Source organism: Vicugna pacos, chromosome 27 (assembly GCF_048564905.1).
Source record: "Vicugna pacos chromosome 27, VicPac4, whole genome shotgun sequence".
In the NCBI taxonomy this organism is placed as follows: Eukaryota; Metazoa; Chordata; class Mammalia; order Artiodactyla; family Camelidae; genus Vicugna; species Vicugna pacos.
The window spans coordinates 3,825,633-3,850,869 of NC_133013.1; the positions used below are offsets into that span (position 1 = coordinate 3,825,633).

At 58.2% G+C, this 25,237-nt stretch overlaps 9 non-coding genes across 9 annotated transcripts; all 9 read right to left on the minus strand.

The window, feature by feature from the left end:
* Positions 1-1,988: 1,988 nt before the first annotated feature.
* LOC140689924 (small nucleolar RNA SNORD116) lies at positions 1,989-2,081 on the minus strand. Its single transcript, XR_012065071.1, has one exon. It is a non-coding gene; the product is annotated as a small nucleolar RNA SNORD116 (small nucleolar RNA).
* A 2,703-nt stretch (positions 2,082-4,784) lies between these two features.
* LOC140689925 (small nucleolar RNA SNORD116) lies at positions 4,785-4,877 on the minus strand. Its single transcript, XR_012065072.1, has one exon. It is a non-coding gene; the product is annotated as a small nucleolar RNA SNORD116 (small nucleolar RNA).
* A 2,702-nt stretch (positions 4,878-7,579) lies between these two features.
* On the minus strand, positions 7,580-7,672 carry LOC140689919 (small nucleolar RNA SNORD116). Its single transcript, XR_012065066.1, has one exon. It is a non-coding gene; the product is annotated as a small nucleolar RNA SNORD116 (small nucleolar RNA).
* Positions 7,673-10,375: 2,703 nt separating this feature from the next.
* Positions 10,376-10,468, minus strand: LOC116279062 (small nucleolar RNA SNORD116). Its single transcript, XR_004188397.2, has one exon. It is a non-coding gene; the product is annotated as a small nucleolar RNA SNORD116 (small nucleolar RNA).
* A 2,703-nt stretch (positions 10,469-13,171) lies between these two features.
* Positions 13,172-13,264, minus strand: LOC140689926 (small nucleolar RNA SNORD116). Its single transcript, XR_012065073.1, has one exon. It is a non-coding gene; the product is annotated as a small nucleolar RNA SNORD116 (small nucleolar RNA).
* Positions 13,265-15,967: 2,703 nt separating this feature from the next.
* Positions 15,968-16,060, minus strand: LOC140689927 (small nucleolar RNA SNORD116). The gene has a single exon (XR_012065074.1). It is a non-coding gene; the product is annotated as a small nucleolar RNA SNORD116 (small nucleolar RNA).
* A 2,703-nt stretch (positions 16,061-18,763) lies between these two features.
* Positions 18,764-18,856, minus strand: LOC140689928 (small nucleolar RNA SNORD116). The gene has a single exon (XR_012065075.1). It is a non-coding gene; the product is annotated as a small nucleolar RNA SNORD116 (small nucleolar RNA).
* Positions 18,857-21,559: 2,703 nt separating this feature from the next.
* Positions 21,560-21,652, minus strand: LOC140689929 (small nucleolar RNA SNORD116). Its single transcript, XR_012065076.1, has one exon. It is a non-coding gene; the product is annotated as a small nucleolar RNA SNORD116 (small nucleolar RNA).
* A 2,703-nt stretch (positions 21,653-24,355) lies between these two features.
* On the minus strand, positions 24,356-24,448 carry LOC140689930 (small nucleolar RNA SNORD116). The gene has a single exon (XR_012065077.1). It is a non-coding gene; the product is annotated as a small nucleolar RNA SNORD116 (small nucleolar RNA).
* Between the last annotated feature and the right edge of the window lie 789 nt (positions 24,449-25,237).

Genomic DNA, 25,237 nt, shown 5'->3' on the forward strand with positions numbered 1-25,237 from the left:
CAGGGCCTGAAAATGAACGCTTTGCTCTCAATTCCACAGAAGCCTGCCCATCCAGAAAAGGACCCGAGACCTCTGCTTCCAAAGTGGCCACGTCATCTTGGCCCTCTCGGGGCCGCTGCAATAGGCCAAGGACTCCTTCTCTCCGACAGCCATTCCTTCTGCTCAGAGCCAACCGCCCCCACCTACAGCAATTTCCGGGCCCTGGATGGGATGTTGACGAAGTCATTCTGTCGCCCGAGGCCTCCACAGGATAGGCGTACCTGGAGGCTCTACCCAGTGCCTGTGGATGTCAACCCCAAAACCATTTACATGAATGGTCACACCCCCGTGAACCAGGCTCCAGGGCGCAAGCAGTCTGTATACGACTCACACCTCGGAGCCGCTCCAATCCAGAAGCCTGTGCCCGTGATTTCTGCCCAAACGCCTCCACAGGGCCGGTGAACACGCCCAGAGGAGAAGTGGTGGGGAGCCAGCATGAGCCAGGGCCGAACCCCACAGCAACCAGGACACTCGCACGTCCACCAACTGCCGAGATCCACCTGGGGGGCAGTTTTGCGCCCCTGACCTTCGAGGGAAAGTTCAAACACCCGGGATCCTGGTCCAAACATTTGTGCGAACGGACCAAGGGCCAGCTACCCTGCAGGCATCTTCACTTCATCCGCATACAGGCCAAACACCAAGCTTCAGCGGAGATTGTCAGGAGGGATGTCCACGTGGGTGAAGCTACCCCCACGACACACAACCTCGGATCCCTTCTCCGCACCGTAACTCCACCAAGGGCCTCACACAGATCCAATGGCCCGTTCATGAGGACCACAGAAAGTCCAATCACAGAAGACCTCTCCCGGGAAAGGAATCTTTGAATTGGGCGACATGAGGAGGTGACTGTCCACAGCAGCCCATCCAGGATCTCAGCAAACATATGCTATGCCCACGCACTAGCAGGGCTAAATGTCAACACATGCCATGGGGAAGGGGACCCTCTGGGCCAGAAACGTGGCTCCCGCCTAAAGGAACCCTTTCACATTGCACATTCATGGACCAAGAGGCCAAGGGGCTAAAGGCCATGTTTCTGTCAGTCATCTGGACCCCGGCTGCCGGCGGATCTCTCTCAGGCTCCTGCAAGACACCTCTTGGGAGTCTCTTGGACGAGTCAGCAAGCCAAGGCTTCAGGGCTCTGCTAGCACTGCCCATCCCTACGGAACAGAAAAGCCTTCCTCCCTAGGCTTTTACGGACAGACCCTCTTCAAACAGACACATTCCTCAGACTTCCAGCACAGCAGGAGGAACAACAGGACGACAGCGTGGCACAGGAAAACACACAAAACCACGCCAGCGTTAACCTCAGCGGACCCTTCCCTTCCGGTCCAGGCCATCAGCTACCGCAGTTGCTTGGAGGCAGCGCTGAGTTCTCAGCACGCCCCATGCTTGCGCCCTGGCACCAACACGGGGGCAGTGGGTGCAGGAGGGAGCTGCAAGGCTAGCACCGCCACCCAGTCCCTCAGCCTGCTCCCGGCACTTCACCCACCGGGAAACGCCACATAGCCACTGGGCACTCAGGAGTCCTCTCCAAGACCAAGGAAGTCCAGAACACGCGTGGCACACGCCTCCACTGCTGCTGCTGTGGGATAAAACTCCCACACCCCTTCTCCTTGGCTCTGAGACACACTCGACCTCGGGCCACACCCCAAATAGCGTGAAGCTGCCTCAAACCAACTTTTGCATGCCACCTGCTCACAGGGCCTTGGCCAATTTGGCACTCCCCCTTCGACCAGCAGCAGAGCAGCTGGCCACCGTCACATCCCACAACGGCCACTCAAACAACGACCTCCGATTCCAGCTGCCTCGACGAATGCTTGCACACGACCGACCCTCAGACGGGAGGCTCTCTAATGCTGGCACCGTGGGGGGTGTTTGCAGCAGTGTGAGCGAGGGCAAGCTGCACCTCACTCCTAACTATGCCCTAGCCCCCGGGGTGGCAACGTGCTGGACCTCAGTTTCGATGAGAACGACGGTAGTGAGTTCTCACTCATTTTGTTCAGATTTCCAAGGAATGCATATGAGGGAGTCATCATCGATCCGAGCACGTGCTGGCAGGCTGGACAACTCAACATGGCAGGCTGGGAGGCTCCACAGAGGAGCCAATGAGCTCGGAGACCTCCAGCAAGCTGAGCAAACCAGAGCCAGCAAGCCGCTGAGAAACAGCCACCGTCGAGCTTTTCTGCCCAACTTTCGGGCAGTCAGAGAAAACCCGAAAGCAAACGCCAGGACTTGGGGTGGGGGAGGGGAAGGCGTACCGTCATCCTGAGCGATCCCCGGGAAGGGTCAGCACCCTGGGTCCAAGCCACTACTTGGGGGACTTCCGGCCACCACCAGTCGCCAGGAAACGAGAAGGACGTCTTGTCTTGGCGGACGGCAAGCCTGGCCCGGCAACCCCACCTGGCAAGGGGACAGAAATCACATGCACGCTTCAGAGGTGGACCCAGGTTCTCAGAGAGCAAGCTTCATGCCAACCCACCTTTATCTGTGGGTAAGCCCGCAATCAATTACAACCTTCCTCTTTCCCTGGGACACCAAGCAATGCGTGTCTCAACCCACTAGGGGAGGGGACTTGGCATATGGGATTTTGATGGGGGTGTGTGTGTGAGTGTGTGCATGCCTCTGGCTGTGTGTGTGCGTGCCTGTGTGTGTGTGTCCGTCTGTATGTGCGCTTCTGTGTGCCGGCCTATGTGTGTGAGTGTGCGGCTGTATCTTGGTCTGCTTTCCTTTGTTTCCTGTTTGCCCGCCGAAGGATCCCAGGGCCTGAAAATGAACGCTTTGCTCTCAATTCCACAGAAGCCTGCCCATCCAGAAAAGGACCCGAGACCTCTGCTTCCAAAGTGGCCACGTCATCTTGGCCCTCTCGGGGCCGCTGCAATAGGCCAAGGACTCCTTCTCTCCGACAGCCATTCCTTCTGCTCAGAGCCAACCGCCCCCACCTACAGCAATTTCCGGGCCCTGGATGGGATGTTGACGAAGTCATTCTGTCGCCCGAGGCCTCCACAGGATAGGCGTACCTGGAGGCTCTACCCAGTGCCTGTGGATGTCAACCCCAAAACCATTTACATGAATGGTCACACCCCCGTGAACCAGGCTCCAGGGCGCAAGCAGTCTGTATACGACTCACACCTCGGAGCCGCTCCAATCCAGAAGCCTGTGCCCGTGATTTCTGCCCAAACGCCTCCACAGGGCCGGTGAACACGCCCAGAGGAGAAGTGGTGGGGAGCCAGCATGAGCCAGGGCCGAACCCCACAGCAACCAGGACACTCGCACGTCCACCAACTGCCGAGATCCACCTGGGGGGCAGTTTTGCGCCCCTGACCTTCGAGGGAAAGTTCAAACACCCGGGATCCTGGTCCAAACATTTGTGCGAACGGACCAAGGGCCAGCTACCCTGCAGGCATCTTCACTTCATCCGCATACAGGCCAAACACCAAGCTTCAGCGGAGATTGTCAGGAGGGATGTCCACGTGGGTGAAGCTACCCCCACGACACACAACCTCGGATCCCTTCTCCGCACCGTAACTCCACCAAGGGCCTCACACAGATCCAATGGCCCGTTCATGAGGACCACAGAAAGTCCAATCACAGAAGACCTCTCCCGGGAAAGGAATCTTTGAATTGGGCGACATGAGGAGGTGACTGTCCACAGCAGCCCATCCAGGATCTCAGCAAACATATGCCATGCCCACGCACTAGCAGGGCTAAATGTCAACACATGCCATGGGGAAGGGGACCCTCTGGGCCAGAAACGTGGCTCCCGCCTAAAGGAACCCTTTCACATTGCACATTCATGGACCAAGAGGCCAAGGGGCTAAAGGCCATGTTTCTGTCAGTCATCTGGACCCCGGCTGCCGGCGGATCTCTCTCAGGCTCCTGCAAGACACCTCTTGGGAGTCTCTTGGACGAGTCAGCAAGCCAAGGCTTCAGGGCTCTGCTAGCACTGCCCATCCCTACGGAACAGAAAAGCCTTCCTCCCTAGGCTTTTACGGACAGACCCTCTTCAAACAGACACATTCCTCAGACTTCCAGCACAGCAGGAGGAACAACAGGACGACAGCGTGGCACAGGAAAACACACAAAACCACGCCAGCGTTAACCTCAGCGGACCCTTCCCTTCCGGTCCAGGCCATCAGCTACCGCAGTTGCTTGGAGGCAGCGCTGAGTCCTCAGCACGCCCCATGCTTGCGCCCTGGCACCAACACGGGGGCAGTGGGTGCAGGAGGGAGCTGCAAGGCTAGCACCGCCACCCAGTCCCTCAGCCTGCTCCCGGCACTTCACCCACCGGGAAACGCCACATAGCCACTGGGCACTCTGGAGTCCTCTCCAAGACCAAGGAAGTCCAGAACACGCGTGGCACACGCCTCCACTGCTGCTGCTGTGGGATAAAACTCCCACACCCCTTCTCCTTGGCTCTGAGACACACTCGACCTCGGGCCACACCCCAAATAGCGTGAAGCTGCCTCAAACCAACTTTTGCATGCCACCTGCTCACAGGGCCTTGGCCAATTTGGCACTCCCCCTTCGACCAGCAGCAGAGCAGCTGGCCACCGTCACATCCCACAACGGCCACTCAAACAACGACCTCCGATTCCAGCTGCCTCGACGAATGCTTGCACACGACCGACCCTCAGACGGGAGGCTCTCTAATGCTGGCACCGTGGGGGGTGTTTGCAGCAGTGTGAGCGAGGGCAAGCTGCACCTCACTCCTAACTATGCCCTAGCCCCCGGGGTGGCAACGTGCTGGACCTCAGTTTCGATGAGAACGACGGTAGTGAGTTCTCACTCATTTTGTTCAGATTTCCAAGGAATGCATATGAGGGAGTCATCATCGATCCGAGCACGTGCTGGCAGGCTGGACAACTCAACATGGCAGGCTGGGAGGCTCCACAGAGGAGCCAATGAGCTCAGAGACCTCCAGCAAGCTGAGCAAACCAGAGCCAGCAAGCCGCTGAGAAACAGCCACCGTCGAGCTTTTCTGCCCAACTTTCGGGCAGTCAGAGAAAACCCGAAAGCAAACGCCAGGACTTGGGGTGGGGGAGGGGAAGGCGTACCGTCATCCTGAGCGATCCCCGGGAAGGGTCAGCACCCTGGGTCCAAGCCACTACTTGGGGGACTTCCGGCCACCACCAGTCGCCAGGAAACGAGAAGGACGTCTTGTCTTGGCGGACGGCAAGCCTGGCCCGGCAACCCCACCTGGCAAGGGGACAGAAATCACATGCACGCTTCAGAGGTGGACCCAGGTTCTCAGAGAGCAAGCTTCATGCCAACCCACCTTTATCTGTGGGTAAGCCCGCAATCAATTACAACCTTCCTCTTTCCCTGGGACACCAAGCAATGCGTGTCTCAACCCACTAGGGGAGGGGACTTGGCATATGGGATTTTGATGGGGGTGTGTGTGTGAGTGTGTGCATGCCTCTGGCTGTGTGTGTGCGTGCCTGTGTGTGTGTGTCCGTCTGTATGTGCGCTTCTGTGTGCCGGCCTATGTGTGTGAGTGTGCGGCTGTATCTTGGTCTGCTTTCCTTTGTTTCCTGTTTGCCCGCCGAAGGATCCCAGGGCCTGAAAATGAACGCTTTGCTCTCAATTCCACAGAAGCCTGCCCATCCAGAAAAGGACCCGAGACCTCTGCTTCCAAAGTGGCCACGTCATCTTGGCCCTCTCGGGGCCGCTGCAATAGGCCAAGGACTCCTTCTCTCCGACAGCCATTCCTTCTGCTCAGAGCCAACCGCCCCCACCTACAGCAATTTCCGGGCCCTGGATGGGATGTTGACGAAGTCATTCTGTCGCCCGAGGCCTCCACAGGATAGGCGTACCTGGAGGCTCTACCCAGTGCCTGTGGATGTCAACCCCAAAACCATTTACATGAATGGTCACACCCCCGTGAACCAGGCTCCAGGGCGCAAGCAGTCTGTATACGACTCACACCTCGGAGCCGCTCCAATCCAGAAGCCTGTGCCCGTGATTTCTGCCCAAACGCCTCCACAGGGCCGGTGAACACGCCCAGAGGAGAAGTGGTGGGGAGCCAGCATGAGCCAGGGCCGAACCCCACAGCAACCAGGACACTCGCACGTCCACCAACTGCCGAGATCCACCTGGGGGGCAGTTTTGCGCCCCTGACCTTCGAGGGAAAGTTCAAACACCCGGCATCCTGGTCCAAACATTTGTGCGAACGGACCAAGGGCCAGCTACCCTGCAGGCATCTTCACTTCATCCGCATACAGGCCAAACACCAAGCTTCAGCAGAGATTGTCAGGAAGGATGTCCACGTGGGTGAAGCTACCCCCACGACACTCAGCCTCGGATCCCTTCTCCGCACCGTAACTCCACCAAGGGCCTCACACAGATCCAATGGCCCGTTCATGAGGACCACAGAAAGTCCAATCACAGAAGACCTCTCCCGGGAAAGGAATCTTTGAATTGGGCGACATGAGGAGGTGATTGTCCACAGCAGCCCATCCAGGATCTCAGCAAACTTATGCCATGGCCACGCACAAGCAGGGTTAATGTCAACACATGCCATGGGGAAGGGGACCCTCTGGGCCAGAAACGTGGCTCCCGCCTAAAGGAACCCTTTCACATTGCACATTCATGGACCAAGAGGCCAAGGTGCTAAAGGCCATGATTCTGTCAGTCATCTGGACCCCGGCTGCCAGCGGATCTCTCTCAGGCTCCTGCAAGACACCTCTTGGGAGTCTCTTGGATGAGTCAGCAAGCTAAGCCTTCAGGGCTCTGCTAGCACTGCCCATCCCTACGGAACAGAAAAGCCTTCCTCCCTAGGCTTTTACGGACAGACCCTCTTCAAACAGACACATTCCTCAGACTTCCAGCACAGCAGGAGGAACAACAGGACGACAGCATGGCACAGGAAAACACACAAAACCACACCAGCGTTAACCTCAGCGGACCCTTCCCTTCCGGTCCAGGCCATCAGCTACCGCAGTTGCTTGGAGGCAGCGCTGAGTCCTCAGCACGCCCCATGCTTGCGCCCTGGCACCAACACGGGGGCAGTGGGTGCAGGAGGGAGCTGCAAGGCTAGCACCGCCACCCAGTCCCTCAGCCTGCTCCCGGCACTTCACCCACCGGGAAACGCCACATAGCCACTGGGCACTCAGGAGTCCTCTCCAAGACCAAGGAAGTCCAGAACACGCGTGGCACACGCCTCCACTGCTGCTGCTGTGGGATAAAACTCCCACACCCCTTCTCCTTGGCTCTGAGACACACTCGACCTCGGGCCACACCCCAAATAGCGTGAAGCTGCCTCAAACCAACTTTTGCATGCCACCTGCTCACAGGGCCTTGGCCAATTTGGCACTCCCCCTTCGACCAGCAGCAGAGCAGCTGGCCACCGTCACATCCCACAACGGCCACTCAAACAACGACCTCCGATTCCAGCTGCCTCGACGAATGCTTGCACACGACCGACCCTCAGACGGGAGGCTCTCTAATGCTGGCACCGTGGGGGGTGTTTGCAGCAGTGTGAGCGAGGGCAAGCTGCACCTCACTCCTAACTATGCCCTAGCCCCCGGGGTGGCAACGTGCTGGACCTCAGTTTCGATGAGAACGACGGTAGTGAGTTCTCACTCATTTTGTTCAGACTTCCAAGGAATGCATATGAGGGAATCATCATCGATCCGAGCACGTGCTGGCAGGCTGGACAACTCAACATGGCAGGCTGGGAGGCTCCACAGAGGAGCCAATGAGCTCGGAGACCTCCAGCAAGCTGAGCAAACCAGAGCCAGCAAGCCGCTGAGAAACAGCCACCGTCGAGCTTTTCTGCCCAACTTTCGGGCAGTCAGAGAAAACCCGAAAGCAAACGCCAGGACTTGGGGTGGGGGAGGGGAAGGCGTACCATCATCCTGAGCGATCCCCGGGAAGGGTCAGCACCCTGGGTCCAAGCCACTACTTGGGGGACTTCCGGCCACCACCAGTCACCAGGAATCGAGAAGGACGTCTTGTCTTGGCGGACGGCAAGCCTGGCCCGGCAACCCCACCTGGCAAGGGGACAGAAATCACATGCACGCTTCAGAGGTGGACCCAGGTTCTCAGAGAGCAAGCTTCATGCCAACCCACCTTTATCTGTGGGTAAGCCCGCAATCAATTACAACCTTCCTCTTTCCCTGGGACACCAAGCAATGCGTGTCTCAACCCACTAGGGGAGGGGACTTGGCATATGGGATTTTGATGGGGGTGTGTGTGTGAGTGTGTGCATGCCTCTGGCTGTGTGTGTGCGTGCCTGTGTGTGTGTGTCCGTCTGTATGTGCGCTTCTGTGTGCCGGCCTATGTGTGTGAGTGTGCGGCTGTATCTTGGTCTGCTTTCCTTTGTTTCCTGTTTGCCCGCCGAAGGATCCCAGGGCCTGAAAATGAACGCTTTGCTCTCAATTCCACAGAAGCCTGCCCATCCAGAAAAGGACCCGAGACCTCTGCTTCCAAAGTGGCCACGTCATCTTGGCCCTCTCGGGGCCGCTGCAATAGGCCAAGGACTCCTTCTCTCCGACAGCCATTCCTTCTGCTCAGAGCCAACCGCCCCCACCTACAGCAATTTCCGGGCCCTGGATGGGATGTTGACGAAGTCATTCTGTCGCCCGAGGCCTCCACAGGATAGGCGTACCTGGAGGCTCTACCCAGTGCCTGTGGATGTCAACCCCAAAACCATTTACATGAATGGTCACACCCCCGTGAACCAGGCTCCAGGGCGCAAGCAGTCTGTATACGACTCACACCTCGGAGCCGCTCCAATCCAGAAGCCTGTGCCCGTGATTTCTGCCCAAACGCCTCCACAGGGCCGGTGAACACGCCCAGAGGAGAAGTGGTGGGGAGCCAGCATGAGCCAGGGCCGAACCCCACAGCAACCAGGACACTCGCACGTCCACCAACTGCCGAGATCCACCTGGGGGGCAGTTTTGCGCCCCTGACCTTCGAGGGAAAGTTCAAACACCCGGGATCCTGGTCCAAACATTTGTGCGAACGGACCAAGGGCCAGCTACCCTGCAGGCATCTTCACTTCATCCGCATACAGGCCAAACACCAAGCTTCAGCGGAGATTGTCAGGAGGGATGTCCACGTGGGTGAAGCTACCCCCACGACACACAACCTCGGATCCCTTCTCCGCACCGTAACTCCACCAAGGGCCTCACACAGATCCAATGGCCCGTTCATGAGGACCACAGAAAGTCCAATCACAGAAGACCTCTCCCGGGAAAGGAATCTTTGAATTGGGCGACATGAGGAGGTGACTGTCCACAGCAGCCCATCCAGGATCTCAGCAAACATATGCTATGCCCACGCACTAGCAGGGCTAAATGTCAACACATGCCATGGGGAAGGGGACCCTCTGGGCCAGAAACGTGGCTCCCGCCTAAAGGAACCCTTTCACATTGCACATTCATGGACCAAGAGGCCAAGGGGCTAAAGGCCATGTTTCTGTCAGTCATCTGGACCCCGGCTGCCGGCGGATCTCTCTCAGGCTCCTGCAAGACACCTCTTGGGAGTCTCTTGGATGAGTCAGCAAGCTAAGCCTTCAGGGCTCTGCTAGCACTGCCCATCCCTACGGAACAGAAAAGCCTTCCTCCCTAGGCTTTTATGGACAGACCCTCTTCAAACAGACACATTCCTCAGACTTCCAGCACAGCAGGATGAACAACAGGACGACAGCGTGGCACAGGAAAACACACAAAACCACACCAGCGTTAATCTCAGCGGACCCTTCCCTTCCGGTCCAGGCCATCAGCTACCGCAGTTGCTTGGAGGCAGCGCTGAGTCCTCAGCACGCCCCATGCTTGCGCCCTGGCACCAACACGGGGGCAGTGGGTGCAGGAGGGAGCTGCAAGGCTAGCACCGCCACCCAGTCCCTCAGCCTGCTCCCGGCACTTCACCCACCGGGAAACGCCACATAGCCACTGGGCACTCAGGAGTCCTCTCCAAGACCAAGGAAGTCCAGAACACGCGTGGCACACGCCTCCACTGCTGCTGCTGTGGGATAAAACTCCCACACCCCTTCTCCTTGGCTCTGAGACACACTCGACCTCGGGCCACACCCCAAATAGCGTGAAGCTGCCTCAAACCAACTTTTGCATGCCACCTGCTCACAGGGCCTTGGCCAATTTGGCACTCCCCCTTCGACCAGCAGCAGAGCAGCTGGCCACCGTCACATCCCACAACGGCCACTCAAACAACGACCTCCGATTCCAGCTGCCTCGACGAATGCTTGCACACGACCGACCCTCAGACGGGAGGCTCTCTAATGCTGGCACCGTGGGGGGTGTTTGCAGCAGTGTGAGCGAGGGCAAGCTGCACCTCACTCCTAACTATGCCCTAGCCCCCGGGGTGGCAACGTGCTGGACCTCAGTTTCGATGAGAACGACGGTAGTGAGTTCTCACTCATTTTGTTCAGATTTCCAAGGAATGCATATGAGGGAGTCATCATCGATCCGAGCACGTGCTGGCAGGCTGGACAACTCAACATGGCAGGCTGGGAGGCTCCACAGAGGAGCCAATGAGCTCGGAGACCTCCAGCAAGCTGAGCAAACCAGAGCCAGCAAGCCGCTGAGAAACAGCCACCGTCGAGCTTTTCTGCCCAACTTTCGGGCAGTCAGAGAAAACCCGAAAGCAAACGCCAGGACTTGGGGTGGGGGAGGGGAAGGCGTACCGTCATCCTGAGCGATCCCCGGGAAGGGTCAGCACCCTGGGTCCAAGCCACTACTTGGGGGACTTCCGGCCACCACCAGTCACCAGGAAACGAGAAGGACGTCTTGTCTTGGCGGACGGCAAGCCTGGCCCGGCAACCCCACCTGGCAAGGGGACAGAAATCACATGCACGCTTCAGAGGTGGACCCAGGTTCTCAGAGAGCAAGCTTCATGCCAACCCACCTTTATCTGTGGGTAAGCCCGCAATCAATTACAACCTTCCTCTTTCCCTGGGACACCAAGCAATGCGTGTCTCAACCCACTAGGGGAGGGGACTTGGCATATGGGATTTTGATGGGGGTGTGTGTGTGAGTGTGTGCATGCCTCTGGCTGTGTGTGTGCGTGCCTGTGTGTGTGTGTCCGTCTGTATGTGCGCTTCTGTGTGCCGGCCTATGTGTGTGAGTGTGCGGCTGTATCTTGGTCTGCTTTCCTTTGTTTCCTGTTTGCCCGCCGAAGGATCCCAGGGCCTGAAAATGAACGCTTTGCTCTCAATTCCACAGAAGCCTGCCCATCCAGAAAAGGACCCGAGACCTCTGCTTCCAAAGTGGCCACGTCATCTTGGCCCTCTCGGGGCCGCTGCAATAGGCCAAGGACTCCTTCTCTCCGACAGCCATTCCTTCTGCTCAGAGCCAACCGCCCCCACCTACAGCAATTTCCGGGCCCTGGATGGGATGTTGACGAAGTCATTCTGTCGCCCGAGGCCTCCACAGGATAGGCGTACCTGGAGGCTCTACCCAGTGCCTGTGGATGTCAACCCCAAAACCATTTACATGAATGGTCACACCCCCGTGAACCAGGCTCCAGGGCGCAAGCAGTCTGTATACGACTCACACCTCGGAGCCGCTCCAATCCAGAAGCCTGTGCCCGTGATTTCTGCCCAAACGCCTCCACAGGGCCGGTGAACACGCCCAGAGGAGAAGTGGTGGGGAGCCAGCATGAGCCAGGGCCGAACCCCACAGCAACCAGGACACTCGCACGTCCACCAACTGCCGAGATCCACCTGGGGGGCAGTTTTGCGCCCCTGACCTTCGAGGGAAAGTTCAAACACCCGGCATCCTGGTCCAAACATTTGTGCGAACGGACCAAGGGCCAGCTACCCTGCAGGCATCTTCACTTCATCCGCATACAGGCCAAACACCAAGCTTCAGCGGAGATTGTCAGGAGGGATGTCCACGTGGGTGAAGCTACCCCCACGACACACAACCTCGGATCCCTTCTCCGCACCGTAACTCCACCAAGGGCCTCACACAGATCCAATGGCCCGTTCATGAGGACCACAGAAAGTCCAATCACAGAAGACCTCTCCCGGGAAAGGAATCTTTGAATTGGGCGACATGAGGAGGTGACTGTCCACAGCAGCCCATCCAGGATCTCAGCAAACATATGCTATGCCCACGCACTAGCAGGGCTAAATGTCAACACATGCCATGGGGAAGGGGACCCTCTGGGCCAGAAACGTGGCTCCCGCCTAAAGGAACCCTTTCACATTGCACATTCATGGACCAAGAGGCCAAGGGGCTAAAGGCCATGTTTCTGTCAGTCATCTGGACCCCGGCTGCCAGCGGATCTCTCTCAGGCTCCTGCAAGACACCTCTTGGGAGTCTCTTGGACGAGTCAGCAAGCCAAGGCTTCAGGGCTCTGCTAGCACTGCCCATCCCTACGGAACAGAAAAGCCTTCCTCCCTAGGCTTTTACGGACAGACCCTCTTCAAACAGACACATTCCTCAGACTTCCAGCACAGCAGGAGGAACAACAGGACGACAGCGTGGCACAGGAAAACACACAAAACCACGCCAGCGTTAACCTCAGCGGACCCTTCCCTTCCGGTCCAGGCCATCAGCTACCGCAGTTGCTTGGAGGCAGCGCTGAGTTCTCAGCACGCCCCATGCTTGCGCCCTGGCACCAACACGGGGGCAGTGGGTGCAGGAGGGAGCTGCAAGGCTAGCACCGCCACCCAGTCCCTCAGCCTGCTCCCGGCACTTCACCCACCGGGAAACGCCACATAGCCACTGGGCACTCAGGAGTCCTCTCCAAGACCAAGGAAGTCCAGAACACGCGTGGCACACGCCTCCACTGCTGCTGCTGTGGGATAAAACTCCCACACCCCTTCTCCTTGGCTCTGAGACACACTCGACCTCGGGCCACACCCCAAATAGCGTGAAGCTGCCTCAAACCAACTTTTGCATGCCACCTGCTCACAGGGCCTTGGCCAATTTGGCACTCCCCCTTCGACCAGCAGCAGAGCAGCTGGCCACCGTCACATCCCACAACGGCCACTCAAACAACGACCTCCGATTCCAGCTGCCTCGACGAATGCTTGCACACGACCGACCCTCAGACGGGAGGCTCTCTAATGCTGGCACCGTGGGGGGTGTTTGCAGCAGTGTGAGCGAGGGCAAGCTGCACCTCACTCCTAACTATGCCCTAGCCCCCGGGGTGGCAACGTGCTGGACCTCAGTTTCGATGAGAACGACGGTAGTGAGTTCTCACTCATTTTGTTCAGATTTCCAAGGAATGCATATGAGGGAGTCATCATCGATCCGAGCACGTGCTGGCAGGCTGGACAACTCAACATGGCAGGCTGGGAGGCTCCACAGAGGAGCCAATGAGCTCGGAGACCTCCAGCAAGCTGAGCAAACCAGAGCCAGCAAGCCGCTGAGAAACAGCCACCGTCGAGCTTTTCTGCCCAACTTTCGGGCAGTCAGAGAAAACCCGAAAGCAAACGCCAGGACTTGGGGTGGGGGAGGGGAAGGCGTACCGTCATCCTGAGCGATCCCCGGGAAGGGTCAGCACCCTGGGTCCAAGCCACTACTTGGGGGACTTCCGGCCACCACCAGTCGCCAGGAAACGAGAAGGACGTCTTGTCTTGGCGGACGGCAAGCCTGGCCCGGCAACCCCACCTGGCAAGGGGACAGAAATCACATGCACGCTTCAGAGGTGGACCCAGGTTCTCAGAGAGCAAGCTTCATGCCAACCCACCTTTATCTGTGGGTAAGCCCGCAATCAATTACAACCTTCCTCTTTCCCTGGGACACCAAGCAATGCGTGTCTCAACCCACTAGGGGAGGGGACTTGGCATATGGGATTTTGATGGGGGTGTGTGTGTGAGTGTGTGCATGCCTCTGGCTGTGTGTGTGCGTGCCTGTGTGTGTGTGTCCGTCTGTATGTGCGCTTCTGTGTGCCGGCCTATGTGTGTGAGTGTGCGGCTGTATCTTGGTCTGCTTTCCTTTGTTTCCTGTTTGCCCGCCGAAGGATCCCAGGGCCTGAAAATGAACGCTTTGCTCTCAATTCCACAGAAGCCTGCCCATCCAGAAAAGGACCCGAGACCTCTGCTTCCAAAGTGGCCACGTCATCTTGGCCCTCTCGGGGCCGCTGCAATAGGCCAAGGACTCCTTCTCTCCGACAGCCATTCCTTCTGCTCAGAGCCAACCGCCCCCACCTACAGCAATTTCCGGGCCCTGGATGGGATGTTGACGAAGTCATTCTGTCGCCCGAGGCCTCCACAGGATAGGCGTACCTGGAGGCTCTACCCAGTGCCTGTGGATGTCAACCCCAAAACCATTTACATGAATGGTCACACCCCCGTGAACCAGGCTCCAGGGCGCAAGCAGTCTGTATACGACTCACACCTCGGAGCCGCTCCAATCCAGAAGCCTGTGCCCGTGATTTCTGCCCAAACGCCTCCACAGGGCCGGTGAACACGCCCAGAGGAGAAGTGGTGGGGAGCCAGCATGAGCCAGGGCCGAACCCCACAGCAACCAGGACACTCGCACGTCCACCAACTGCCGAGATCCACCTGGGGGGCAGTTTTGCGCCCCTGACCTTCGAGGGAAAGTTCAAACACCCGGCATCCTGGTCCAAACATTTGTGCGAACGGACCAAGGGCCAGCTACCCTGCAGGCATCTTCACTTCATCCACATACAGGCCAAACACCAAGCTTCAGCGGAGATTGTCAGGAAGGATGTCCACGTGGGTGAAGCTACCCCCACGACACTCAGCCTCGGATCCCTTCTCCGCACCGTAACTCCACCAAGGGCCTCACACAGATCCAATGGCCCGTTCATGAGGACCACAGAAAGTCCAATCACAGAAGACCTCTCCCGGGAAAGGAATCTTTGAATTGGGCGACATGAGGAGGTGACTGTCCACAGCAGCCCATCCAGGATCTCAGCAAACATATGCCATGCCCACGCACTAGCAGGGCTAAATGTCAACACATGCCATGGGGAAGGGGACCCTCTGGGCCAGAAACGTGGCTCCCGCCTAAAGGAACCCTTTCACATTGCACATTCATGGACCAAGAGGCCAAGGGGCTAAAGGCCATGTTTCTGTCAGTCATCTGGACCCCGGCTGCCGGCGGATCTCTCTCAGGCTCCTGCAAGACACCTCTTGGGAGTCTCTTGGACGAGTCAGCAAGCCAAGGCTTCAGGGCTCTGCTAGCACTGCCCATCCCTACGGAACAGAAAAGCCTTCCTCCCTAGGCTTTTACGGACAGACCCTCTTCAAACAGACACATTCCTCAGACTTCCAGCACAGCAGGAGGAACAACAGGACGACAGCGTGGCACAGGAAAACACACAAAACCACGCCAGCGTTAACCTCAGCGGACCCTTCCCTTCCGGTCCAGGCCATCAGCTACCGCAGTTGCTTGGAGGCAGCGCTGAGTCCTCAGCACGCCCCATGCTTGCGCCCTGGCACCAACACGGGGGCAGTGGGTGCAGGAGGGAGCTGCAAGGCTAGCACCGCCACCCAGTCCCTCAGCCTGCTCCCGGCACTTCACCCACCGGGAAACGCCACATAGCCACTGGGCACTCAGGAGTCCTCTCCAAGACCAAGGAAGTCCAGAACACGCGTGGCACACGCCTCCACTGCTGCTGCTGTGGGATAAAACTCCCACACCCCTTCTCCTTGGCTCTGAGACACACTCGACCTCGGGCCACACCCCAAATAGCGTGAAGCTGCCTCAAACCAACTTTTGCATGCCACCTGCTCACAGAGCCTTGGCCAATTTGGCACTCCCCCTTCGACCAGCAGCAGAGCAGCTGGCAACCGTCACATCCCACAACGGCCACTCAAACAACGACCTCCGATTCCAGCTGCCTCGACGAATGCTTGCACACGACCGACCCTCAGACGGGAGGCTCTCTAATGCTGGCACCGTGGGGGGTGTTTGCAGCAGTGTGAGCGAGGGCAAGCTGCACCTCACTCCTAACTATGCCCTAGCCCCCGGGGTGGCAACGTGCTGGACCTCAGTTTCGATGAGAACGACGGTAGTGAGTTCTCACTCATTTTGTTCAGATTTCCAAGGAATGCATATGAGGGAGTCATCATCGATCCGAGCATGTGCTGGCAGGCTGGACAACTCAACATGGCAGGCTGGGAGGCTCCACAGAGGAGCCAATGAGCTCGGAGACCTCCAGCAAGCTGAGCAAACCAGAGCCAGCAAGCCGCTGAGAAACAGCCACCGTCGAGCTTTTCTGCCCAACTTTCGGGCAGTCAGAGAAAACCCGAAAGCAAACGCCAGGACTTGGGGTGGGGGAGGGGAAGGCGTACCGTCATCCTGAGCGATCCCCGGGAAGGGTCAGCACCCTGGGTCCAAGCCACTACTTGGGGGACTTCCGGCCACCACCAGTCGCCAGGAAACGAGAAGGACGTCTTGTCTTGGCGGACGGCAAGCCTGGCCCGGCAACCCCACCTGGCAAGGGGACAGAAATCACATGCACGCTTCAGAGGTGGACCCAGGTTCTCAGAGAGCAAGCTTCATGCCAACCCACCTTTATCTGTGGGTAAGCCCGCAATCAATTACAACCTTCCTCTTTCCCTGGGACACCAAGCAATGCGTGTCTCAACCCACTAGGGGAGGGGACTTGGCATATGGGATTTTGATGGGGGTGTGTGTGTGAGTGTGTGCATGCCTCTGGCTGTGTGTGTGCGTGCCTGTGTGTGTGTGTCCGTCTGTATGTGCGCTTCTGTGTGCCGGCCTATGTGTGTGAGTGTGCGGCTGTATCTTGGTCTGCTTTCCTTTGTTTCCTGTTTGCCCGCCGAAGGATCCCAGGGCCTGAAAATGGACGCTTTGCTCTCAATTCCACAGAAGCCTGCCCATCCAGAAAAGGACCCGAGACCTCTGCTTCCAAAGTGGCCACGTCATCTTGGCCCTCTCGGGGCCGCTGCAATAGGCCAAGGACTCCTTCTCTCCGACAGCCATTCCTTCTGCTCAGAGCCAACCGCCCCCACCTACAGCAATTTCCGGGCCCTGGATGGGATGTTGACGAAGTCATTCTGTCGCCCGAGGCCTCCACAGGATAGGCGTACCTGGAGGCTCTACCCAGTGCCTGTGGATGTCAACCCCAAAACCATTTACATGAATGGTCACACCCCCGTGAACCAGGCTCCAGGGCGCAAGCAGTCTGTATACGACTCACACCTCGGAGCCGCTCCAATCCAGAAGCCTGTGCCCGTGATTTCTGCCCAAACGCCTCCACAGGGCCGGTGAACACGCCCAGAGGAGAAGTGGTGGGGAGCCAGCATGAGCCAGGGCCGAACCCCACAGCAACCAGGACACTCGCACGTCCACCAACTGCCGAGATCCACCTGGGGGGCAGTTTTGCGCCCCTGACCTTCGAGGGAAAGTTCAAACACCCGGCATCCTGGTCCAAACATTTGTGCGAACGGACCAAGGGCCAGCTACCCTGCAGGCATCTTCACTTCATCCACATACAGGCCAAACACCAAGCTTCAGCGGAGATTGTCAGGAAGGATGTCCACGTGGGTGAAGCTACCCCCACGACACTCAGCCTCGGATCCCTTCTCCGCACCGTAACTCCACCAAGGGCCTCACACAGATCCAATGGCCCGTTCATGAGGACCACAGAAAGTCCAATCACAGAAGACCTCTCCCGGGAAAGGAATCTTTGAATTGGGCGACATGAGGAGGTGACTGTCCACAGCAGCCCATCCAGGATCTCAGCAAACATATGCCATGCCCACGCACTAGCAGGGCTAAATGTCAACACATGCCATGGGGAAGGGGACCCTCTGGGCCAGAAACGTGGCTCCCGCCTAAAGGAACCCTTTCACATTGCACATTCATGGACCAAGAGGCCAAGGGGCTAAAGGCCATGTTTCTGTCAGTCATCTGGACCCCGGCTGCCGGCGGATCTCTCTCAGGCTCCTGCAAGACACCTCTTGGGAGTCTCTTGGACGAGTCAGCAAGCCAAGGCTTCAGGGCTCTGCTAGCACTGCCCATCCCTACGGAACAGAAAAGCCTTCCTCCCTAGGCTTTTACGGACAGACCCTCTTCAAACAGACACATTCCTCAGACTTCCAGCACAGCAGGAGGAACAACAGGACGACAGCGTGGCACAGGAAAACACACAAAACCACGCCAGCGTTAACCTCAGCGGACCCTTCCCTTCCGGTCCAGGCCATCAGCTACCGCAGTTGCTTGGAGGCAGCGCTGAGTCCTCAGCACGCCCCATGCTTGCGCCCTGGCACCAACACGGGGGCAGTGGGTGCAGGAGGGAGCTGCAAGGCTAGCACCGCCACCCAGTCCCTCAGCCTGCTCCCGGCACTTCACCCACCGGGAAACGCCACATAGCCACTGGGCACTCAGGAGTCCTCTCCAAGACCAAGGAAGTCCAGAACACGCGTGGCACACGCCTCCACTGCTGCTGCTGTGGGATAAAACTCCCACACCCCTTCTCCTTGGCTCTGAGACACACTCGACCTCGGGCCACACCCCAAATAGCGTGAAGCTGCCTCAAACCAACTTTTGCATGCCACCTGCTCACAGGGCCTTGGCCAATTTGGCACTCCCCCTTCGACCAGCAGCAGAGCAGCTGGCCACCGTCACATCCCACAACGGCCACTCAAACAACGACCTCCGATTCCAGCTGCCTCGACGAATGCTTGCACACGACCGACCCTCAGACGGGAGGCTCTCTAATGCTGGCACCGTGGGGGGTGTTTGCAGCAGTGTGAGCGAGGGCAAGCTGCACCTCACTCCTAACTATGCCCTAGCCCCCGGGGTGGCAACGTGCTGGACCTCAGTTTCGATGAGAACGACGGTAGTGAGTTCTCACTCATTTTGTTCAGATTTCCAAGGAATGCATATGAGGGAGTCATCATCGATCCGAGCACGTGCTGGCAGGCTGGACAACTCAACATGGCAGGCTGGGAGGCTCCACAGAGGAGCCAATGAGCTCGGAGACCTCCAGCAAGCTGAGCAAACCAGAGCCAGCAAGCCGCTGAGAAACAGCCACCGTCGAGCTTTTCTGCCCAACTTTCGGGCAGTCAGAGAAAACCCGAAAGCAAACGCCAGGACTTGGGGTGGGGGAGGGGAAGGCGTACCGTCATCCTGAGCGATCCCCGGGAAGGGTCAGCACCCTGGGTCCAAGCCACTACTTGGGGGACTTCCGGCCACCACCAGTCGCCAGGAAACGAGAAGGACGTCTTGTCTTGGCGGACGGCAAGCCTGGCCCGGCAACCCCACCTGGCAAGGGGACAGAAATCACATGCACGCTTCAGAGGTGGACCCAGGTTCTCAGAGAGCAAGCTTCATGCCAACCCACCTTTATCTGTGGGTAAGCCCGCAATCAATTACAACCTTCCTCTTTCCCTGGGACACCAAGCAATGCGTGTCTCAACCCACTAGGGGAGGGGACTTGGCATATGGGATTTTGATGGGGGTGTGTGTGTGAGTGTGTGCATGCCTCTGGCTGTGTGTGTGCGTGCCTGTGTGTGTGTGTCCGTCTGTATGTGCGCTTCTGTGTGCCGGCCTATGTGTGTGAGTGTGCGGCTGTATCTTGGTCTGCTTTCCTTTGTTTCCTGTTTGCCCGCCGAAGGATCCCAGGGCCTGAAAATGGACGCTTTGCTCTCAATTCCACAGAAGCCTGCCCATCCAGAAAAGGACCCGAGACCTCTGCTTCCAAAGTGGCCACGTCATCTTGGCCCTCTCGGGGCCGCTGCAATAGGCCAAGGACTCCTTCTCTCCGACAGCCATTCCTTCTGCTCAGAGCCAACCGCCCCCACCTACAGCAATTTCCGGGCCCTGGATGGGATGTTGACGAAGTCATTCTGTCGCCCGAGGCCTCCACAGGATAGGCGTACCTGGAGGCTCTACCCAGTGCCTGTGGATGTCAACCCCAAAACCATTTACATGAATGGTCACACCCCCGTGAACCAGGCTCCAGGGCGCAAGCAGTCTGTATACGACTCACACCTCGGAGCCGCTCCAATCCAGAAGCCTGTGCCCGTGATTTCTGCCCAAACGCCTCCACAGGGCCGGTGAACACGCCCAGAGGAGAAGTGGTGGGGAGCCAGCATGAGCCAGGGCCGAACCCCACAGCAACCAGGACACTCGCACGTCCACCAACTGCCGAGATCCACCTGGGGGGCAGTTTTGCGCCCCTGACCTTCGAGGGAAAGTTCAAACACCCGGCATCCTGGTCCAAACATTTGTGCGAACGGACCAAGGGCCAGCTACCCTGCAGGCATCTTCACTTCATCCGCATACAGGCCAAACACCAAGCTTCAGCGGAGATTGTCAGGAAGGATGTCCACGTGGGTGAAGCTACCCCCACGACACTCAGCCTCGGATCCCTTCTCCGCACCGTAACTCCACCAAGGGCCTCACACAGATCCAATGGCCCGTTCATGAGGACCACAGAAAGTCCAATCACAGAAGACCTCTCCCGGGAAAGGAATCTTTGAATTGGGCGACATGAGGAGGTGACTGTCCACAGCAGCCCATCCAGGATCTCAGCAAACATATGCCATGCCCACGCACTAGCAGGGCTAAATGTCAACACATGCCATGGGGAAGGGGACCCTCTGGGCCAGAAACGTGGCTCCCGCCTAAAGGAACCCTTTCACATTGCACATTCATGGACCAAGAGGCCAAGGGGCTAAAGGCCATGTTTCTGTCAGTCATCTGGACCCCGGCTGCCGGCGGATCTCTCTCAGGCTCCTGCAAGACACCTCTTGGGAGTCTCTTGGACGAGTCAGCAAGCCAAGGCTTCAGGGCTCTGCTAGCACTGCCCATCCCTACGGAACAGAAAAGCCTTCCTCCCTAGGCTTTTACGGACAGACCCTCTTCAAACAGACACATTCCTCAGACTTCCAGCACAGCAGGAGGAACAACAGGACGACAGCGTGGCACAGGAAAACACACAAAACCACGCCAGCGTTAACCTCAGCGGACCCTTCCCTTCCGGTCCAGGCCATCAGCTACCGCAGTTGCTTGGAGGCAGCGCTGAGTCCTCAGCACGCCCCATGCTTGCGCCCTGGCACCAACACGGGGGCAGTGGGTGCAGGAGGGAGCTGCAAGGCTAGCACCGCCACCCAGTCCCTCAGCCTGCTCCCGGCACTTCACCCACCGGGAAACGCCACATAGCCACTGGGCACTCAGGAGTCCTCTCCAAGACCAAGGAAGTCCAGAACACGCGTGGCACACGCCTCCACTGCTGCTGCTGTGGGATAAAACTCCCACACCCCTTCTCCTTGGCTCTGAGACACACTCGACCTCGGGCCACACCCCAAATAGCGTGAAGCTGCCTCAAACCAACTTTTGCATGCCACCTGCTCACAGGGCCTTGGCCAATTTGGCACTCCCCCTTCGACCAGCAGCAGAGCAGCTGGCCACCGTCACATCCCACAACGGCCACTCAAACAACGACCTCCGATTCCAGCTGCCTCGACGAATGCTTGCACACGACCGACCCTCAGACGGGAGGCTCTCTAATGCTGGCACCGTGGGGGGTGTTTGCAGCAGTGTGAGCGAGGGCAAGCTGCACCTCACTCCTAACTATGCCCTAGCCCCCGGGGTGGCAACGTGCTGGACCTCAGTTTCGATGAGAACGACGGTAGTGAGTTCTCACTCATTTTGTTCAGATTTCCAAGGAATGCATATGAGGGAGTCATCATCGATCCGAGCACGTGCTGGCAGGCTGGACAACTCAACATGGCAGGCTGGGAGGCTCCACAGAGGAGCCAATGAGCTCGGAGACCTCCAGCAAGCTGAGCAAACCAGAGCCAGCAAGCCGCTGAGAAACAGCCACCGTCGAGCTTTTCTGCCCAACTTTCGGGCAGTCAGAGAAAACCCGAAAGCAAACGCCAGGACTTGGGGTGGGGGAGGGGAAGGCGTACCGTCATCCTGAGCGATCCCCGGGAAGGGTCAGCACCCTGGGTCCAAGCCACTACTTGGGGGACTTCCGGCCACCACCAGTCGCCAGGAAACGAGAAGGACGTCTTGTCTTGGCGGACGGCAAGCCTGGCCCGGCAACCCCACCTGGCAAGGGGACAGAAATCACATGCACGCTTCAGAGGTGGACCCAGGTTCTCAGAGAGCAAGCTTCATGCCAACCCACCTTTATCTGTGGGTAAGCCCGCAATCAATTACAACCTTCCTCTTTCCCTGGGACACCAAGCAATGCGTGTCTCAACCCACTAGGGGAGGGGACTTGGCATATGGGATTTTGATGGGGGTGTGTGTGTGAGTGTGTGCATGCCTCTGGCTGTGTGTGTGCGTGCCTGTGTGTGTGTGTCCGTCTGTATGTGCGCTTCTGTGTGCCGGCCTATGTGTGTGAGTGTGCGGCTGTATCTTGGTCTGCTTTCCTTTGTTTCCTGTTTGCCCGCCGAAGGATCCCAGGGCCTGAAAATGAACGCTTTGCTCTCAATTCCACAGAAGCCTGCCCATCCAGAAAAGGACCCGAGACCTCTGCTTCCAAAGTGGCCACGTCATCTTGGCCCTCTCGGGGCCGCTGCAATAGGCCAAGGACTCCTTCTCTCCGACAGCCATTCCTTCTGCTCAGAGCCAACCGCCCCCACCTACAGCAATTTCCGGGCCCTGGATGGGATGTTGACGAAGTCATTCTGTCGCCCGAGGCCTCCACAGGATAGGCGTACCTGGAGGCTCTACCCAGTGCCTGTGGATGTCAACCCCAAAACCATTTACATGAATGGTCACACCCCCGTGAACCAGGCTCCAGGGCGCAAGCAGTCTGTATACGACTCACACCTCGGAGCCGCTCCAATCCAGAAGCCTGTGCCCGTGATTTCTGCCCAAACGCCTCCACAGGGCCGGTGAACACGCCCAGAGGAGAAGTGGTGGGGAGCCAGCATGAGCCAGGGCCGAACCCCACAGCAACCAGGACACTCGCACGTCCACCAACTGCCGAGATCCACCTGGGGGGCAGTTTTGCGCCCCTGACCTTCGAGGGAAAGTTCAAACACCCGGCATCCTGGTCCAAACATTTGTGCGAACGGACCAAGGGCCAGCTACCCTGCAGGCATCTTCACTTCATCCGCATACAGGCCAAACACCAAGCTTCAGCGGAGATTGTCAGGAAGGATGTCCACGTGGGTGAAGCTACCCCCACGACACTCAGCCTCGGATCCCTTCTCCGCACCGTAACTCCACCAAGGGCCTCACACAGATCCAATGGCCCGTTCATGAGGACCACAGAAAGTCCAATCACAGAAGACCTCTCCCGGGAAAGGAATCTTTGAATTGGGCGACATGAGGAGGTGACTGTCCACAGCAGCCCATCCAGGATCTCAGCAAACATATGCCATGCCCACGCACTAGCAGGGCTAAATGTCAACACATGCCATGGGGAAGGGGACCCTCTGGGCCAGAAACGTGGCTCCCGCCTAAAGGAACCCTTTCACATTGCACATTCATGGACCAAGAGGCCAAGGGGCTAAAGGCCATGTTTCTGTCAGTCATCTGGACCCCGGCTGCCGGCGGATCTCTCTCAGGCTCCTGCAAGACACCTCTTGGGAGTCTCTTGGACGAGTCAGCAAGCCAAGGCTTCAGGGCTCTGCTAGCACTGCCCATCCCTACGGAACAGAAAAGCCTTCCTCCCTAGGCTTTTACGGACAGACCCTCTTCAAACAGACACATTCCTCAGACTTCCAGCACAGCAGGAGGAACAACAGGACGACAGCGTGGCACAGGAAAACACACAAAACCACGCCAGCGTTAACCTCAGCGGACCCTTCCCTTCCGGTCCAGGCCATCAGCTACCGCAGTTGCTTGGAGGCAGCGCTGAGTCCTCAGCACGCCCCATGCTTGCGCCCTGGCACCAACACGGGGGCAGTGGGTGCAGGAGGGAGCTGCAAGGCTAGCACCGCCACCCAGTCCCTCAGCCTGCTCCCGGCACTTCACCCACCGGGAAACACCACATAGCCACTGGGCACTCAGGAGTCCTCTCCAAGACCAAGGAAGTCCAGAACACGCGTGGCACACGCCTCCACTGCTGCTGCTGTGGGATAAAACTCCCACACCCCTTCTCCTTGGCTCTGAGACACACTCGACCTCGGGCCACACCCCAAATAGCGTGAAGCTGCCTCAAACCAACTTTTGCATGCCACCTGCTCACAGGGCCTTGGCCAATTTGGCACTCCCCCTTCGACCAGCAGCAGAGCAGCTGGCCACCGTCACATCCCACAACGGCCACTCAAACAACGACCTCCGATTCCAGCTGCCTCGACGAATGCTTGCACACGACCGACCCTCAGACGGGAGGCTCTCTAATGCTGGCACCGTGGGGGGTGTTTGCAGCAGTGTGAGCGAGGGCAAGCTGCACCTCACTCCTAACTATGCCCTAGCCCCCGGGGTGGCAACGTGCTGGACCTCAGTTTCGATGAGAACGACGGTAGTGAGTTCTCACTCATTTTGTTCAGATTTCCAAGGAATGCATATGAGGGAGTCATCATCGATCCGAGCACGTGCTGGCAGGCTGGACAACTCAACATGGCAGGCTGGGAGGCTCCACAGAGGAGCCAATGAGCTCGGAGACCTCCAGCAAGCTGAGCAAACCAGAGCCAGCAAGCCGCTGAGAAACAGCCACCGTCGAGCTTTTCTGCCCAACTTTCGGGCAGTCAGAGAAAACCCGAAAGCAAACGCCAGGACTTGGGGTGGGGGAGGGGAAGGCGTACCGTCATCCTGAGCGATCCCCGGGAAGGGTCAGCACCCTGGGTCCAAGCCACTACTTGGGGGACTTCCGGCCACCACCAGTCGCCAGGAAACGAGAAGGACGTCTTGTCTTGGCGGACGGCAAGCCTGGCCCGGCAACCCCACCTGGCAAGGGGACAGAAATCACATGCACGCTTCAGAGGTGGACCCAGGTTCTCAGAGAGCAAGCTTCATGCCAACCCACCTTTATCTGTGGGTAAGCCCGCAATCAATTACAACCTTCCTCTTTCCCTGGGACACCAAGCAATGCGTGTCTCAACCCACTAGGGGAGGGGACTTGGCATATGGGATTTTGATGGGGGTGTGTGTGTGAGTGTGTGCATGCCTCTGGCTGTGTGTGTGCGTGCCTGTGTGTGTGTGTCCGTCTGTATGTGCGCTTCTGTGTGCCGGCCTATGTGTGTGAGTGTGCGGCTGTATCTTGGTCTGCTTTCCTTTGTTTCCTGTTTGCCCGCCGAAGGATCCCAGGGCCTGAAAATGGACGCTTTGCTCTCAATTCCACAGAAGCCTGCCCATCCAGAAAAGGACCCGAGACCTCT